General features: G+C 38.4%; 1 protein-coding gene across 3 annotated transcripts in view; it reads right to left on the bottom strand.

The window, feature by feature from the left end:
* The window catches only part of LOC106663170 (MKL/myocardin-like protein 2), a 104,547-nt gene that overhangs the window by 19,417 nt on the left and 67,104 nt on the right, over nucleotides 1-18,026 (bottom strand). Inside the window, exon 3 of one of the 3 annotated variants that reach the window (XM_014387798.2) lies at nucleotides 17,862-17,918. The exons of 1 other annotated variant lie outside the window; for it this stretch is intronic. The gene's annotated coding sequence lies outside the window, so the exon portion shown is untranslated. Of the gene's footprint in view, nucleotides 1-11,227; nucleotides 11,362-17,861; nucleotides 17,919-18,026 lie in introns of those variants that run through there. One more of the 3 variants, XM_014387800.2, reaches the window with a different exon arrangement.

Raw genomic sequence — 18,026 nt, 5'->3', positions numbered from 1 at the left:
AGGGAAGAACACTTCGGTTTTTCAAGCTGAAATACATGCCATCCGTGTGCCCTGGAAAATGTTAAAAGAGGTTACACTGGCATCCTCATAAGATCTGGTAGCCAAGTAACCATTAAAGAAATTAGCATGTAAAAGAATCACATCAAAATTAGTCAATGAATGCATCCAAAATCTTCAAAACCTGGGGACACACAACAACCTGATCTTGGGTGCCAGGGCACAGAGGAATTTGGGTAACGAAAAAGCAGACAGACTGGCAAGAGGAGGATCTCCATGACCATGTAAAGGACCCGAAACTATACTTGGTTAACAAAAACAAATAAAGAATCCTCCATCGCAGAATGGATCCAAACAAAACAAAAGAATTGGATAAACTCTAGCGACTACATCCTGGAACACCTGCATTACATCAACATACACTGTAGCTACAAAGGAGAACGCAGTAGGAAATCAAATACAATGATACAGAATGCTCCAAAACAAATAAAGGAACCGGATTACAGGCGTTTTGTGAACAAGCACAAACTTATTATGGAATTAATTAAGGTTTTTAGTTGAGATAAAAAAGTCAATGGCACGAGCGGGATTAGAACCCACAATCTTCGGCTTGATACGCCGCTGCTCTACCAGTTGAGCTATCGTGAACTCGATCCACTCGGACACTTCCCATCTCAACCGCTCCTTTTGAATTTTCCCTCCTTTTTGCCATTTTTGCCTCCTTTTGGGGCACTCTCAACACGACACGCAAGAATGGCACAATTACACAGAAGACAAACACTTTGAGCCCTGAAGATGATCTCAATAAAGATCGAAACGTTGGCACGANAAGCAGATGCAGTGAAACTGAGGAATAAACCAGGAGGAAACTCTTGTGTATCTTACCAAATCCATTTCAAAGCGGATTAACACGATTGTAAACAATTCTTGTTTACTTTTGTGGGATTGTGAAGCATAAAAAAGAGAATAAACATGAAGAGATTTAGCTGGATTTCTCTAAAAAGAATTTCTGTTTAAAAATTAAGGTGGTGCGTTAATTTTGAGCAGGAGTTTATATGCAATCAATGCTTGTGCCTTAGAAAATCTTAAAAGAGGTTAAATTGTCAAAATAAAGCCATATCGCATAGCCAAGCATGTAAAAAAAATCACATTAAAATTAATCAGTGATGTGTGGCGATTAGTGATTGTTAGTCGATGATTATTAAGGAATAGTGTGATGCGGTCTGGTTTCAGAAAAACATTTTCTTTATCGTGCCACGTTTCGATCTTTATTGAGATCATCTTCAGAGCCTGGGATTTACAAACATTGTTTAAATTTAACAAATACATGTAGGATGTGGAAAAAAGTGAATTTATACAATGCAAAAAAAATATTTTTTATATTATTACATCCCTAATCAAATGGCATAATTATGCAGAAATCAAACACTTTGAGTGAGTAGAAATACTTTGATTGAATATACAAAATATTTTTTGCATTGTATAAATTAACTTTTTTACACATCATACATGTATTTGTTAAATTTAAACAGTACTAAATTTTATCAGCTTCTATTAAATATATAAATACTCAATTAATTATACACAATTTTTTTCGAAATGAAAAATTTGTGTCACAGGCGGGATTCGAACCCACGACTTTCGGCTGAATACGCCGCTGCTCTACCACTTGAGCTACCGTGACTTCGATCGCCCATGCCATCGCGGCGTATTGAGCCGAATGTCGTGGGTTCGAATCCCGCCTGTGACACAAATTTTTCATTTCGAAAAAAATTGTGTATAATTAATTGAGTATTGAAATAATGTTTGTAAATACCAGGCACTGAAGATGATCTCAATAAAGATCGAAACGTTGGCACGATAAAGAAAATGTTTTTCTGAAACCTACGTCACACCAGACCGCATCTCACGATTTCCGAATAATTAATTAGTCAGTGAATGCATCCAAAATCTCCAAAACCAGGGAAAACACAGAAACCCGATGGTACCGTCGATATCAAGATGCAAAGGAAATTTTGGGTAAGTTAAAGGCAGACAATCTGGCCAGAAAAGGATCTGCTATGCTTTATAACAGGGCAGCCCCAAATCATGGGTCAAAAATTTAAGAACTCATAGGAAATTGAACGCTGAATAAAAAAGACCCTATAAACTTGGGTCCGGAAAGCCTTCAATACAGAGCTAGGGTTAAAAAACCCAAGAAAAACACGTTTTCTGACCTTATTTGTGAAATAGTAAGCAAACCGCTTCTATATAAAAAAACAACTTGAAACAACATTCATAGTGAATTTATTTCAACGTCGAATTAGACTAAAATCAGCCTGATTGGTTGAGAATTATAATTTTCGTCATTTTTCAAGTTTGGAGGTGGAGGGGCACAACAATTCACCATTTCTAACATTTTTATTGATAAATTGAAGATTTGAAAAAAAATTGACGTAGAATTCCATCACCGACAAGGTTTGTTTCGGAACATTTTTTAGTAGGGATGCTTCTTTTGAATTTAACGATAAAAATGTCACTAAACGGTGAATTTTTTGTGCCCCTCCTCCTCCAAACTTTGAAAAATCACGAAAATTATAATTCTCAAGCAATCAGGCTGATTTTAGTCTAATTCGACGTTGAAATAAATTCACTATGAATGTTGTTTCAAGTTGTTTTTTTTATATAGAAGCGGTTTGCTTACTATTTCACAAATAAGGTCAGAAAACGTGTTTTTTCTTGGTTTTTTAACCCCAACTCTGTACTGAAGGCTTTCCGGACCCAGGTTTTAGGACCGGACCTTTTTTACTCAACGTTCGATTTCCTATAAGGTCTTGAAATTTTGATCCATGATTTGGGGCCACCCAGTATAGACCTATACTTGGGGTAACAAAAACAAACAGAATCCTCCATTATAGAATGGATCCAAAAATATACTATAGGAAAAGTGGATCAACTCTCGAGGTAAAACAACCCTAACAAAGACTGGCAAATTCTCTGCAAAAGTTAAAGAAGGCTAAACTCAGAGGAGTGATAATTACTGCCCACTGGCAGAAGAATTCTGAGGAAATCATGATATGATATACATATGGCTCCAAAACAAATGGAACAGGAGCAGGCGCATTTTGTACAAGTCTAAAATATAGGCAATAAAACTCATTATGAAAGTTAGCTTTCAAGCTGAAATACATGCCATGGATGCTTGTACCTTAGAAAATCTTGAAAGAGGTTACACTGGCAAAAAAATTCTCAATATATATCGATAACCAAGGAGCTATCAATTATAATGCATATGAAAAAATCTTCAAACCAATTTTGGGTAACGATAAAGCAGGCACACTGGTCAGAGGAGGATCTACAAGACTCTTGGGATAACAAAAATAAACAAATCCTCCGTCACAGAATGGTTCTAAAAAAAAGCCAAAGGAGATGTGAATAAACTCTAGGGGTGCTGGTTATGCTAAAACAACCCCCACAAGACTGGCAAACTCACGGGTACAGTTAGATAAGACTAAATTGGGAGGAGTGGTAGGACTATTTACTAGTCACTGACATGTAAGAAAACATAACCTCATTTGCAGGTTATGCAATGGAGAAGAAGAAACAGCCACCCACATCTTTGGTAACTTTAAATGCAAGGCAACCACTCAATAGATTCAAAGTAAACCCAGGGAAAGGAATTGTAGCTACGAAAGTGAATGATAAAAATCGAGTCAATTGCACTGAACTAAGGAACTGGGAAAAGTAAAATAAGCCAGAAGGCAGAAGGCTGCAGTGCTTGGGGAACAACCCCCACTTCCTAGTATCCATCATCATCATTCTGAAATCCTATTGTATACTTATATGACCTCTCTTCAATAGATGCAGTGAGTGTCCAGCTGGAGCTCTTAAAATACAAAAAAATAAATAAATAAAATAACTCGTCACAACGCTTGGATGAGACAACAGTTCGAAAAAGATAAGAAATGCCCCAAAACCAAATGAATATTGGTCATTGGCCATGACCAAGTACACCCATATCTAAACTGACAATCCACACAACAATTGAAATATGTACTCAATTCATAAAAACATATCATAAATTGATAGCATAGTTATTGTTGTTTTTTCTTCAATAGGTTTTATTTATTTATTTATTGTTTAATTTCAGCCTCTGAACCAGTATGTGTAAGTAAAAATGTAAGGCGGCTGAGAAACGTCAATTATTGTAAGTTAATTGCATTACAAGAAGGAACGAGTTTTTAAGCTGATTTTCTTCCATTAGTCAAAAGGAAAAAACGAAAAAAGGTCCTGTACAAAGATAATATGGATGAACTGGGTTACAGTGACATTCCAACCAAACGAGGTTTATTTCCGCTCAAGTTTCCTTTAAAATTTGATGTTTCATTTTTTCTTTTGCAACCTATATTTGATTTATAATATTTAAATACGTATTTGTGGCGATACAAATATATAAATTACCAACATTTTAGTTAATTTTGCCTTTTTATAAAACATCCTAATTTTTGGATTTCATTTGTTTGAAATTAGGGTTCATCTGCGTGAAAGAAAGGTTCAATTGTTTGAAAATGGTTTCATTTGCTTGAAAAAAGGTTCAATGCTTTGAAAAAAGTTTCATTTACTTGGAAAAACGTTTTAATTGCTTAAAAAAGGTTTCATTTGCAAGAAAAATTGTTTTATTTCCTTGATAAAAGGTTCAATTCTTTAAAATTTCATATGCTTGAAAAAAAGTTTCAATTGTTTGAAAATGGTTTCATTTGTTTGAAAAAAGATTTCAATTGTTTGAAAATGGTTTCCTTTGCTTGAAAAAAGATTTCAATTGTTTGAAAATGGTTTCCTTTGCTTGAAAAAAAGGACAATTCTTTGAAAAAGTTTCATTTGCTTGAAAAAAGGTTCAATGCTTTGAAAAAAGTTTCATTTGCTTGGAAAAACGTTTTAATTCCTTGAAAAAACGGTTTGATTTGCAAGAAAAATGGTTTTATTTGCTTAAAAAATGTTTCAATCGTTTGAAAAAAAGGTTTCGTTTGCTAGAAAATGGTTTAATTTGCTTTTAAAAAAGTTTGAATTGTTTGAAAAAAGGTTTCGTTTGCTAGGGAAAATGTTTCAATTGTTTGAAAACAGGTTTCATTTGCTTGAAAAAATTTCTATTGTTTGAAAAAAGGTTTCATTTTCTTGGAAAAAGGTATTACTTGCTAGAAAAAGATTTCATTTGCTAGAAAAATGGTTTCATTTGCTTAAAAAATTTTCAATTGTTTGAATAAAAAATTTCAATTGACTGGAAAATGATATATATTCTATTCACATTTTTTGTCCTTGATGTTCGTTAGCTACTGTACAACTTCACAATGTATACCTTGATAGACGCAATGTTATTAAGAAGTAAACAGAGTAAATTTTATATGTATGCGTATTTCTGCTTATTTTCATAGGTACCACGGATATTTTATGGTACAATCTTGTCGAGATTGACAAAATTTCGACGGTTAACAAAATTAAAAATCGTAGATAAAACTTTCCCCTAATCTCGATCGATATTAATCTAATCCTAGCTTAATGAGCCAATCGCGTCAAATGTTAAACGTCAACCCGTTCTGTTCTTTGTTTAACCGTCTTTGCGACACCGCAGGCCAGATCCCTGGGTTAAACTTGTGCCTAAAACGGAGTCCGAATTTCGTAATGTTCAAAACCGGAGGAGAAAGGCTAGACTGGTGATAAACGGCCGACCATATGCCACGGGAAAGCTAGTGTTCAAAGTGAAAAACAAAACCGCGACATATTGACAACGAAGTTTTCAACCCATTTTTTCTTATATGTTCCAGCTTTGGGGTTATCAGGACAATTCAGCCTTTAAAACAAAATAGATGACTAAATTAAAACGTGCTGAAACGGTTCGAACACCTCCGGGTCCGCCTTGTCCCTAATATGTCCTATTTATTTTTCTCTGTGTGAGGTTAAATCGAGAATAAACGGAATCAGTATGAACTCGGGGTTATAAATCAATTAAATACTGCCTATTGGAGGTTGTGATCTTCTATTGTGAAATTCAAGAGCTGCTGTTTTCTGATATGTGCATCTTTTTTAAACACCTTCATCCTGATGCTCAATGAATTTCACAGGTTATGAACAATTTTTTTTTTTAAATTTGTAGTATGAGCAAGGAAATATGTACAAAATTAATAACAAGAGTGGAGAAAATACTCATTGCTGCTTCTGCTGGGTCGGAGGACATGTGGGAGTAGAAGGCAAGGAGGAAGTAGATGCCCTTGCAAAAAGAGGGGCTGCTATAACGCTGATATGACTCGAGCCGTTCTGTGGCATAGCAATGCTATCTATGAGCACCTCAGACGGATAAATAAAAAATGAGGGAATACCAAAACTCAAGAATCTCCTAACCAACTTTGGAAAGAAAGAGGTAACAAAATGTATTAAAGGAAGAAGGAAAAACTACGAATCCTAACAGGATACTGCAAACTGCATGGACATCTGAAAAACATTGACCTAAGATAACACCTCACGTACAGATTCTGCAAAGAAGCACCAACACACCTACTAACAAACTGTGGTGCGACACTTGTGTTTTGGCAAACTAACTAACCTTACAAGAGACCCAATCCTGAAACCGGGCCTACTAATGAAGTTTCTTTGATGAACTAAGACTTACCGGTGTGCTTTAAGCACAGAACGGTAGATACAATAGCTCTTAAAGGGCGCAGTATATTACACACTCCGACTATCTATCTACCTACCCCAATGATACTATAATGTCTGTTACATACTTGTGTCATTACCACTTTCACTATCATTTCCTAGATCTCGCGGCCATTGTCTCTTCAGTCGGCGAGGAGTTCGAGGTTTTTGATGTGCTCGTTTACGGTGGTTGGAAGGGTTGTGTGAATTTTGCGGTAAAGGGAACGGATTTCTTCTTGAACGAAAGGAATAGGTCTGTGTAGTTAGGTTACATAAAATTGAGGATTTAAATGCTGCGGATGATGGAATGTTTGGCTGATGCCAGTATTTTCAGTCCGTAAGTCCATATCGGCTTAACTATGGTGTTGTAAAGCAGCCTATTATGTTTGAGAGGTAAATTAGAACGTTTGTCAATAAGTCGTGCTCTGTATCGTGTCATAACCTCCTGGCGTTTCAGTCGTGTGAGGTTTCCACGTCAGGCGATTGTCGATGTACCGCACCTTGTCCGCAGATGGGGGAGGTGAAGGTAATCTGAGTGGCTTTGTCTGTGTTAAATTTTATCCTTTTCTTTTTACACCAAGACTCCAGTAGAGTAAGTAGTCGAAATGACTGCTCCTACAATTGCTGTCTCGTCTGCAAACGTAAACGTAGTGGTTTGGGGTGTAATGGAATGCCAACTGTATAAACCTGAGTATACTGTAGGGTGAAGAACTCTGGGGAACACCATCGTAGATGGGGAAATATGCAGAGAGGGAATGGCCTTCAATGACTTGGAAAAACCGGTCCGTGAGGTAACTGCAGTAGCAGTGACTCAGGTTGAATTTTAAAAACTGTACGTTGCACCAGTTTCCCTAGGCTTCCATTGCATCCTAATACAATCCTGTTACAAATTTTAAGCTATTTATACCAAATAAGCAAGTTCTAAGTTGAAGCGAAAACTGTTCATTACAGGACTTTTCGACTGTATCCTAATGTACATTTTAAGCTACTAATCCTAAATAAAATTTCGAATGGTTATATCAAGAAACGTGGAAACTTTAAGCTCAAAAGTGAATACCTTTTATTAAACGAACTCCTCCAACCTAGTAGTTACTACGGCCTAAATCATGATACATCTTGAAAGTAGGTCGATAAGAACTAATGTCAAATTTTTGGAGAAGCGAGCTTTTACAAACAGGCTTCTTTATTACTTACGGACATGGTATTTTCGAACTTTTTTTTTTTAGTCGAAATTGTATATAATAAGCTAGTGTGTTATGGCTAGTACAAAGATTTTAGGCGAGTGTGATTCAGACCCGTGTCGACGGGGAAAAAAAAACGAAAATAAAGCCATTTGGATGTTTGGCTTGCTTAGAGAAGACAATCGGAGTGAGTTTAATCTGCCACGGGGATAAAAACAAGGCTACGCCTTGAACTCAAACCGGCGGTGAAAGTGCGTTGCATCACAGAAAAAAAACGGCTTTCGGGGGTCTTGCACTGAGGACCATATGTCACAGTGACGTGACCGGTCTGTAACCCGTGACCACCCGTATGACGTCTGTAATCATCGCAAAGCTCACCATAAACATAAAGATGATGACGAGGTCGATCATCGCGCCTTACGACGAGGTTGAACTTGCATCAAGGCTAGGGCGAATCGCGCAGTTCGCCGTTCCAATTTCTCCACCGAAGACATTGCGGGTTAAGAAAGACTATCTAGGACGTGTGTTCGCGGCCCAAACGCACCACTGAAGATAACGAGAAGCCGAGACAGTCTAATTATTAAATGAAAATCATTGTTTTTCTCTTCTTTGGCAATAATAAATACCACGTTTCCTGAAAAAATAGGACTACGTCGCGGCACGGCCCATTTTCAAAGGTTGCTACGTTGAAAAACTGTCGGGAATTACATGATCGTTATACAGGCTTATTTGCGATCTGGATCGCCGCCAGTGAATTAAACGCAAAATTTCAAGAAACAGACAGCGTTGTCTTAAAACACAGAAGTTGAATAGATGAGTTTTTACGACAAGAGTGAGAGAGGAGGGACAGATGGTTTAAAAATAGGTGAACACTATGTGCACTAAGGGTAAATGGATATAATCGGGATTATACACAACCGTTAAATCCGAAAGGAAGGACATCACGATGAGATAGTAGATGTGGGGAAGAATACTTTTTAACTTGAAAAAGGAAAACAGGTCTGTCAAATGACAGTAACATCTAGAAAAACTACTGAACAGTAATGCTTAATTTCTAAGGCAGAGGATATTGTGCCGATTAATCGTAAAACCTGTTGGACAGTAGAATGGAAGGGTCTAAACCAGATGGAACCAGGATGGGGATGGTGTTGTGATAGTGCAATATGGTGATTAATCTTTGGAGAAGGAGCCGTTCAAAGATTTCAACTAGGATAAGAAGGCTTATAGGACTGTATGAGCATTTGTTTGGTCTGGGAATTGGGATTATGAGAGAAAGTTTCTGCTATAGGGGAAGTGTGATGTGCGGATTATGGCAATGAAAATGGTTGTGATTTATACAATTGCTTTTTTACGTAGGTTTTTAAGGCTTTTGGGAGTTATGAGGTCGTGTCCATGAGGTGCTTAACTGAGAAGGGGGAGGACATGTTGAGGTGTTATGGTTGAGTCCTTCGGTGAGCTGTCGACTGGTTGTTACCAGTGGATGAATTGATTAGTAGATTGTGACTGATTGAGGATTACCTCATTGAATATCTCCTCCCATGTCGTGTAGATTATTTTCATAAAAGAAGCAATTTTGACCCGAAACGTGTTGAAAATAAAATTTTTACTTAACTGTAGAGATAGAGGAAAAGAAAAGAGAAAAGTTGATTATGACAACTTAAATTCCGGTGGTTGGACAGCAGACACAAATAACTATCAGTAGAAGTTCTTGCATGGTCTCAGCAATATCGACCGAAGTGTCAGGTGCAAATAACAAGATCTACTAACAAAAGCACATCTTAGCCTGGTTTCCACCATTGATAAACCTATCAGGAGCAAATAATAATACCGTACGTTTTATGACGTGGAGATCAAGATATTATGGTCATCTACCAGGAGCACATCTAAGTTAGTTTCCAATCTGGAGGAGAGTAACAGGAGCACATAACAACAACAATTAGTACGAGCTCATCTTAGGCTAAATAATAATCGTGACAAAATTAACAGAAACAGATAAAAAGAACTATCAGTAGGAGTTCTTGCCTGGTCTCAGCAATCAACCAAAGTATCAAGTGCAAATAACAAGAATTACTGACAAGAGCTCATCTAAACCTGGCTAATCAGTAATCTCATCTAAGCCTGGTTTATACCGTGCATTTTATGACGTGCAAATCAAGATATTATGGTCATCTACCAGGAGCACATCTAAGCCTAGTTTCCAATCTGGAGGAGAGTAACAGGAGCACATAACAAAAACAATTACTACGAGCTCATCTTGGGCTAATAAGTAATCGTGACAAAATTAACAGAAGCACATAAAAAGAACTATTAGTAGGAGTTCATGCCTGGTCTCAGCAATATCAACCAAGTCTCAGGGGCAAATAACAAGAACTACTAACAAGAGCTCATCTAAGCTTGGCTAATCAGTAATCTCATCTATGCCTAGTTTCCAACATTGATAAACCTATGTGGAGCAAATAATAATACCATAAGTTTTATGACGTGGAGATCTAGATATTATGGTCATCTACCAGGAGCACGTCAATCTAGTTGCCCATCTGAACAAAGGTATCAGTAAAACATAACCGGAACTACTAGTCTGTAGGATAATAGGATATGCACAGAAGCACATAAGAAGGACACAAGTAGGTTCATCTACGTCTATTATCAGGGAGCGAGAAATCTTTCACGGGTTTTACATATACGAAAATAATTAAAACTCATTGCAAACGTAAATATTAAAAACAAATCTATTATTATTATTATTTATTTTTATCGTTTTACTGATTGATTACAGGTTTTTGTTACATGATCTTTTATTTTAACAAAATCAGTGACCTAAAGTTTAGTTTTTAATTTTAACTTGATTCTAAACAGATCAAACAAATTTTAAAGCATTTATCGCTTAGAAACGTTTTCTCTCGAATACGGATGAAATTAGAGAAACTGTTGACAGTAGCCGAGCGTGCGGAAGCCCCAGATGGCCACAGCCGGCAACAGAAGCGAGAACGAGCGGACCGAGAAAAAAAAAATCCGATCGCGGTTTGAACTGTTTTTATCTCGCTCGCGTGCGCGTGGGATGTTGTTTACAACGACTTTGCAAGATGTTAATTACAGATTCCACGAGTGTGAATCAGCATGAGAGACGTATAGGCTAAAAATATACTTTATTATTGTTTTGCCCAGTCCTAAAACTGTTCCTGACGAAAAATTTTAAGACGAGGTTCAATCGTAAAAATCCTCTACTTTTTAAACGGTAATGGTCTCATGGAAATAACAACCCAGCCGGGGTTTAAATGATTTGGAGAGAAAAACAACTAAAACAAAATCTGTTGCCTTAATGTTATAAATTATCAATTGTAGTGATGACAATATTCCGTGATAATTGTCAGATTATCACTTACATTTTCGGAGAAATCGTTGCTGGTTATAGAGAGTAATCCCATTATAGGGCCATGGCGCGTCTTTTCAGCTTTTCCAGCACTAATTCAACACGCGCTCTTCACCGGGCGAGACGTAGCGGGCCACTGGACGGGCTGGCCGGCTACCTTCCCACCTGTACGAAGCAACAGGTGGGAGTCGGCCGTGGGAGGAACCGGCCAACAGGTCGCAATTGCGCAACCGACTAATGCCATTTGACGATTATGAAGAACCGGACGATAAAAAAAACAAACAGGCGTTTATTGATGGTTCATATCAAATAAAAACAAGAGGTTTTCTTGAGATAAACTCGCTTAAGGGACAAATAATTACATGAAGCGCGATTGACTTATGTATCTACAAACCAAGAAAACTTGGTTGGCGACAAGATGTGCGAGGGGGAAAAATACAATCCAAAACTAAGTTAGAGTCAATGAATGCAAAATATCAAAGTGGTCTTCATTAAAATTAAAGTGGGCGTAACTCAGGTTCTTGCTGGAGTGTCCGATGACATCAACGAGGGCATGGCTAAACTAATATGTAAACTGTACAACGACGTCAAACTGGGCGTGGCTAAGCTAGTAGGTGGGTTGTACAATGACATCAAAGAAGATCTGACGAAGACATTTGACTTTACTAATTGTGTGGCCAATGTATCATTGAGAATTGGTTTTCTGGAATTAATAGGCTTATCAACGATCGAAATAATAGTCATTATTTTTTATTTTATTGTTAAGACTTCTTTTATTTTATTTTATTGACTGATATTCTTGAATTATCTACCACTGCCTTTTCAAAAACGTTTAACTGTCCATTTTCTTCTGTGCATTTTGATAATCCTTATACTTCTCTTCGGCAACTTCTTTTATTATGACAATATTAAAAGTATGAATTCAATAAAAAAATTTACTGATTGTTCAATGTGTGTGTGTGGCTAATGTTAGTCTGTTATTGCCCGTTGATATCAAAGTGTGCGTGGTTAAATTTAATCTGTTATTGTCCAATGATATAAGAATGTGCCTGGTTAAGCATTTCCCAGCATTGTCCAATGACATCAATGTGTGCATGGCTAAAGTTGGTCTGTTAAGGTCCAATGATATCAAAGTATGAGTGCCTAAGCATGTCCCAAGATTGTTCAATGATTTCAGGGTGTACGTGGCTAAGCATGGCCCAGGATTAGCCAATGACATCAAAGTGTGCGTGGCTAAACATGAGCCAGCATTGTCAAATGACATCTAAGTTGCGTGGTTAAACATGTCCCAGCATTGTCCAATGACATCAAAGTGTGCGTGGCTAAATTTAATATGTTACTGTACAATGACATCAAACTGTGCGTGGCTAAAGTTGGTCTGTTATTCTCCAATGATATCAAAGTATGAGTGGCTAAGCATGTCCCAACATTGTCCAATGACATCAAAGTGTGCGTGAGTAAGCATGTTCCTGTTATTGTCCAATGACATCAAAGTGTGCGTGCGTGGCTAAACATGTCCCACGATTTTTCAATGGCATCAAACTGTGCGTGGCTAAATTTAATCTGTTATTGTCCAATGATATAATAAAGTGCGTGGGTAGGCATTTCCCAGGATTGGCCAATGACATCAAAGTGTGCGTGGCTAAGCATGTCCCAGGATTGCCCCACGAAATCAAAGTGTGCGTGGCTAAAGTTGGTCTGTTATTGTCCAATGATATCAAAGTATGAGTGGCTAAGCATGTCCCAACATTGTCCAATGATATCAAAGTGTGCGTGCGTGGCTAAACATGTCCCATGGTTTTTCAATGGCATCAAAGTGCGCGTGGCTAAATTTAATCTGTTATTATCCAATGATATAAGAAAGTGCGTGGGTAAACATTTCCCAGGATTGTCCAATGATATCAAAGTATGCGTGGCTAAGCATGTCCCAGGATTGCACAACGACATCAAAGTGTGCGTGGCTAAAGTTGGTCTGTTATTGTCCAATGACATCAAAGTGTCCGTGGCTAAAGTTGGTCTGTTATTGTCCAATGACATCAAAGTGTGCGTGGCTAAAGTTGGTATGTTATTGTCCAATGATATCAAAGTGTGCGTGCGTGGCTAAATATGTCCCAGGATTTTTTAATGGCATCAAAGTGTGCGTGGCTAAAGTTGGTCTGTTATTGTCCATTGATATCAAAGTATGAATGGCTAAGCATGTCCCAGGATTGTCCAATGATTTCGGGGTGTGCGTGGCTAAGCATGGCCCGGAATTGTCAAATGACATCAGTGTGCGTGGTTAAAGTTAGTCAGTGGACTGCTCAATGATATCACAGTGCGTGGATTGTCCTATGACCATCTCAAACTATTTGTGTTTTAATATGAAAAATAGTTTTCCGGTTAATCAAAAAAATTAAACTATTTTTTACTACATAAATGAAGAAACGATTGTTATAATTTTTTAAGTGATAATTTTTTTGATGTGACTGTTTTGTTGATTGGTCAACCATAAATGTCAAAAAGCTTGTAAACGGGATCGTCCTGATTGAAATACTTGGTGTGCAATAAAAAATGCAAATGTCAACTAGACGGTTCTTTAAATAAATTCCGTCATATAAAAATACAGCGTTGGAAAATTATAAAATAGTAGCCTTTATTTACTGGGCCATTTCGCCCAAAGCGTTTTTTACCCATTAGTCACGTGGCCGATTTCGATTTCGAACCGGCTGCCAGGAAAAGTGCCAAACATTCCTGCGGGGTTGCGAGCGAAAGCGAAAAATTTGTCTCAAAAAAAGATTTATCGCTTTTTTTTAACGATTCGAAGAAAAAGGAAAAAGTTGTAGATTATCTAGTTCCTTAACTCAAACTTAATTGTGAAAAAAATCTCTTGATTATCTCTTCTCCTTGGCAAAAAGAAACCTGCAACAGCGGGATCCAGGCTTTTACGGATAGAACTTCACAAAAAAGTAATAAATATATTCCATCTCGTAGGGTGAATAAGCTAATCAGTGGATTGTCCAACGGCATCAAATAAAGGGTATTTATGGATTGGAGTAATGGATTGACCAACGATATCCAAGTTGATGAGGCAAATATGATTTATTGCACTGTCGTGTTTGATAGGGATATGAACAAAAGAGGTGGCCACAAGGCCTTCTGCAACTAGACCTGAGTAGAACTATTGTGCTACTATTTTATACACCATGGCTAGTCGGTGGATTGTCTGATGGTATCAAAAGGGGCGTGGCTGACCTAGTCGGTCTATTATCTGATGGCATCAAAATGGGCATGGGTAACCTAGCCGGTGGATTGTCTGATGGCATCAAAATGGGCGTGGCTGACCTAGTCGGTGGATTGTCTAAACTCTAATGGCATCAAAATGGGCATGGCTGACCTAGCCGGTGGACTGTCTAATGGCATCAAATGGGCGTGGCTGACCTAACCGGTGGATTGTCTGATGGCATCAAAATGGGCGTGGCTGACCTAGTCGGTGGATTGTCTAAACTCTAATGGCATCAAAATGGGCGTGGCTGACCTAGCCGGTGGATTGTCTGATGGCATCAAAATGGGCGTGGCTGACCTAGTCGGTGGATTGTCGAAACTCTAATGGCATCAAAATGGGCGTGGCTGACCGAGTCGGTGGATTGTCTAATCTCTAATAACATCAAAATGGGCGTGGCTGTGGTATTTAGTAGAGGATTGACCAATGATATCAAAGTTGGGAGACATAATGACATCAAAATGGCGTGGCTGACCTAGTCGGTGGATTGTCTAATCTCTAATGACATCAAAATGGGCGTGGCTGTGGTATTTAGTAGAGGATTGACCAATGGTATCAAAGTTGGAAGATTTAATGACATCAAAATGGCGTGGCTGATCTAGTCGGTGGAATGTCTAATGACATCAAAATAGGTGCGACAAACCTAGTCTGTGGATTGTATAATGACGTGAAAGTGTAGGCGTAGTAAAAACTACACATCCTATCTCACGGTTTTCATCTTATCCTCAACTCTAAATTTCATCCCAAAAGAAAAGAAATTTTATAGTCATCTCTTGAATCTGGCTTCCTTGCAGAAAAAGAGAAGCTTGTAATCATTGTAATAACTGGATTCAGGTTTCTCCAGTCTACTTCAAAAAGTGAAAACTGGTAAATTTGGTTCCTGTCAATTATTCATACACTTTTTTTATTTGCAGCGGAGCAACAAAGAGTATAGGTTGTAAATAAACAAAAAAGGGAACAAAATGTAGTCGATTGGCCGTGTGAAATATCTGTTTAGCCCCGGTTGTATACAGGACGCCGCCAACTTCACCCATGGATAAACGGATGTTGGCGCCAGACGTACACACACGGATTCCCGCGTTCGTAGCAGACGGTTTGCCGGCTATTTTCAGAAAAAATTGGTCCCCATCGAGATCGGAAATGTAAAAAAAAAACACTTCCTGGTTGTGATTGGGCGGTGACAGAGTAAACAGACTGTTGCACGCGACCGACCGTGTCTCGCAAGAAATCGTGAAATTGGCCGGACGGAAGTACCACACATAACTGAAATAATAAATAGCGTAAACTATAAAAATTCGAAAAACCATGTCAAAGGTATCCGTCGAATGTAGAGTTGACTATGTATCTCTTTTATCTACCTCTAAAGGTAGAATAAAGCTACACAGGATTGGTGTCATATTTTATGTAAAATTGGTCAAATACATTTTTAACTTGTTGTTTGACTACCCAGCTTAGCTACACTTACTGTCGTCATTGGTTCACTGAACCAGCTGATCTCCAGTCATACGCTGATCTATTAACTGACCATCAGGGCCAAAACTGGACTATTGACTAGCTAATCAGTTTATTCAAGCTGCAATACATGCAATCGACCCTTGTACCTCAGAAAATCTTAAAAGAGGTAACACTGCCAAAAAAAATCCTTAAATATATGGATGACCAAACAGTTATTATATTAAAACATAAGCATGTAAATTAATCAGTGAATGCATATAAAATCATCAAACCAATTTTGGGATCTGATGTGAGAGGGTCGATGGCGGAATATCGAGTACCCCATAGTAAAGTTTGTGATGAGAGTGAATGTATTTATTAGCGTGAATGTGTCACGCGAGAGGGCCGATGGCGGAATATCGAGTACCCCATCGACCCTCAATTAGGTTAGTTGTACAATATGAGTAAAGTTTGTGTTGAGAGTGAATGTATTTATTAGCGTGAATGTGTTACGTGAGAAGGCCGATGGCGGAATATCGAGTACACCATCGACCCTCAATTAGGTTAGTTTTATAATATGTGTAAAGGGTAATTTGAGTCCTCCATCACCTTAATTGAATAAATGGTATGTAAAGTAGGATTGATTGTATTTAAGGATGACCGTGAGTACTAATGGTTTGGAACTGCATGCGTTGGGTGTTGAATTGACCTAGCCGTTGACAGCACTCGGGGTAGGTGATTCTCGAGTCTGCCGGCAGTTCACTGTAAACAGCAAAAGCTAGACTACGAGAAGCGAATCACGGAAACATTTTTTACGACAACCTATAACAGACTATAAAGGAGAAGAAGAACTCAGGAGAGCATCCGATACAATGATATGGTATGCAGATGGCTCGAAAACAAGGAAGGAACCGGATTTCTATACAAGACCCACTCCTTATTACCTTATCCTGAAATACTACCTAGCAGACCGCTGCTTCAGAGTGAGGAGCGGCAATGAGTTCTCGGAAATCAGACAGATACATCGTTCCACAAGGGGGTATTCTTGGTCCCTTCCTTTATTATCATTTATACTGCTGGCCTACCTGTACACCCTAATATCACCTACGCGGACGATACCGCCATTTTGTCCTCTACCTCGAATCCTATACAACCTACCTCCAGCAATAAGCAAACCTTGGACATATCGAAGACTGATGTAAAAAGTTTTCACATTGAGAAAACAGTCTTGCCTGCCTTGAGAAATGCCATCCCTGATCTCTAACTTACTGGTGATATCTTGACGGTCGATTCATCCCTTCCTTCGATAACTATCTTTAAAGGCCGATTTGGCAAGTAACACGTAAAAAAAAGTGTTTATATTTTGACAAATCCGCTTTATGGAATGGAACAAAAAGCCACTGTGGGCATTTCTTTGGCTGTCTGTTCCCCCCCCCCCCCAAATTGGTAAATTTTGACGGACGGCTGTCGATATTGTTCCGACTGTCGGCATGTCGGCCATCATGCTCGTCCTAAAATCTGCCAGATAACGTTGCTTCGGGCCAAAGGGTCGGCTCATTTAGAAAAGAAATGTAGGAAAACAACCGGAGCAAGGACGTTAATCGTAATTGCATTTCTAATTCTGTGTATTTAAATATGAGCGGGGAGAACAATTACCCGGTTCGAGATTAGGGCAATGTCAGTTGTCAGTTCTAAAATTAAAAAATAAGCTTCGGACCTGGTTTTGAGCCAAGCTGTTAATCAGAGCGTGCTCGGGCATCGCTTTTTTCCTTCTTTTTCATCTTCTTCTCCCGTGAAGGGGGATTAGACGTGCAGGGAGGGATTTGCGGCTCAGAAAACCGAAGCGGAAGCCCTTTTAGTGACTGTTATTCTTGGGGGGTCCTCAATCCGACATTATTTTTACAGGCGGGCTACCATCTATTAGTCGAATGGGGAAAAATCGTGTCCAACTCACCGGGGACGGTTTGTTGTCCTTCTCAAAACCAATTCGTCCGATGATTTGTACACTAACCTGAAACAGAAAACATATTAAGTAAATAACTTTCTTTTCGATCGTTTAACGTAGTGGGTAAAACGGATCTCGTGTGACGTGGAAAAAGGGCTGTGAAACGACAAAGAA

Source organism: Cimex lectularius, unplaced genomic scaffold (assembly GCF_000648675.2).
Source record: "Cimex lectularius strain Harlan isolate CLEC.00 unplaced genomic scaffold, Clec_2.1 scaffold330, whole genome shotgun sequence".
NCBI classification, from domain to species: Eukaryota; Metazoa; Arthropoda; class Insecta; order Hemiptera; family Cimicidae; genus Cimex; species Cimex lectularius.
Note: the sequence above shows the minus strand (reverse complement) of the source record. Positions and strands in the feature narration are given on the sequence as shown.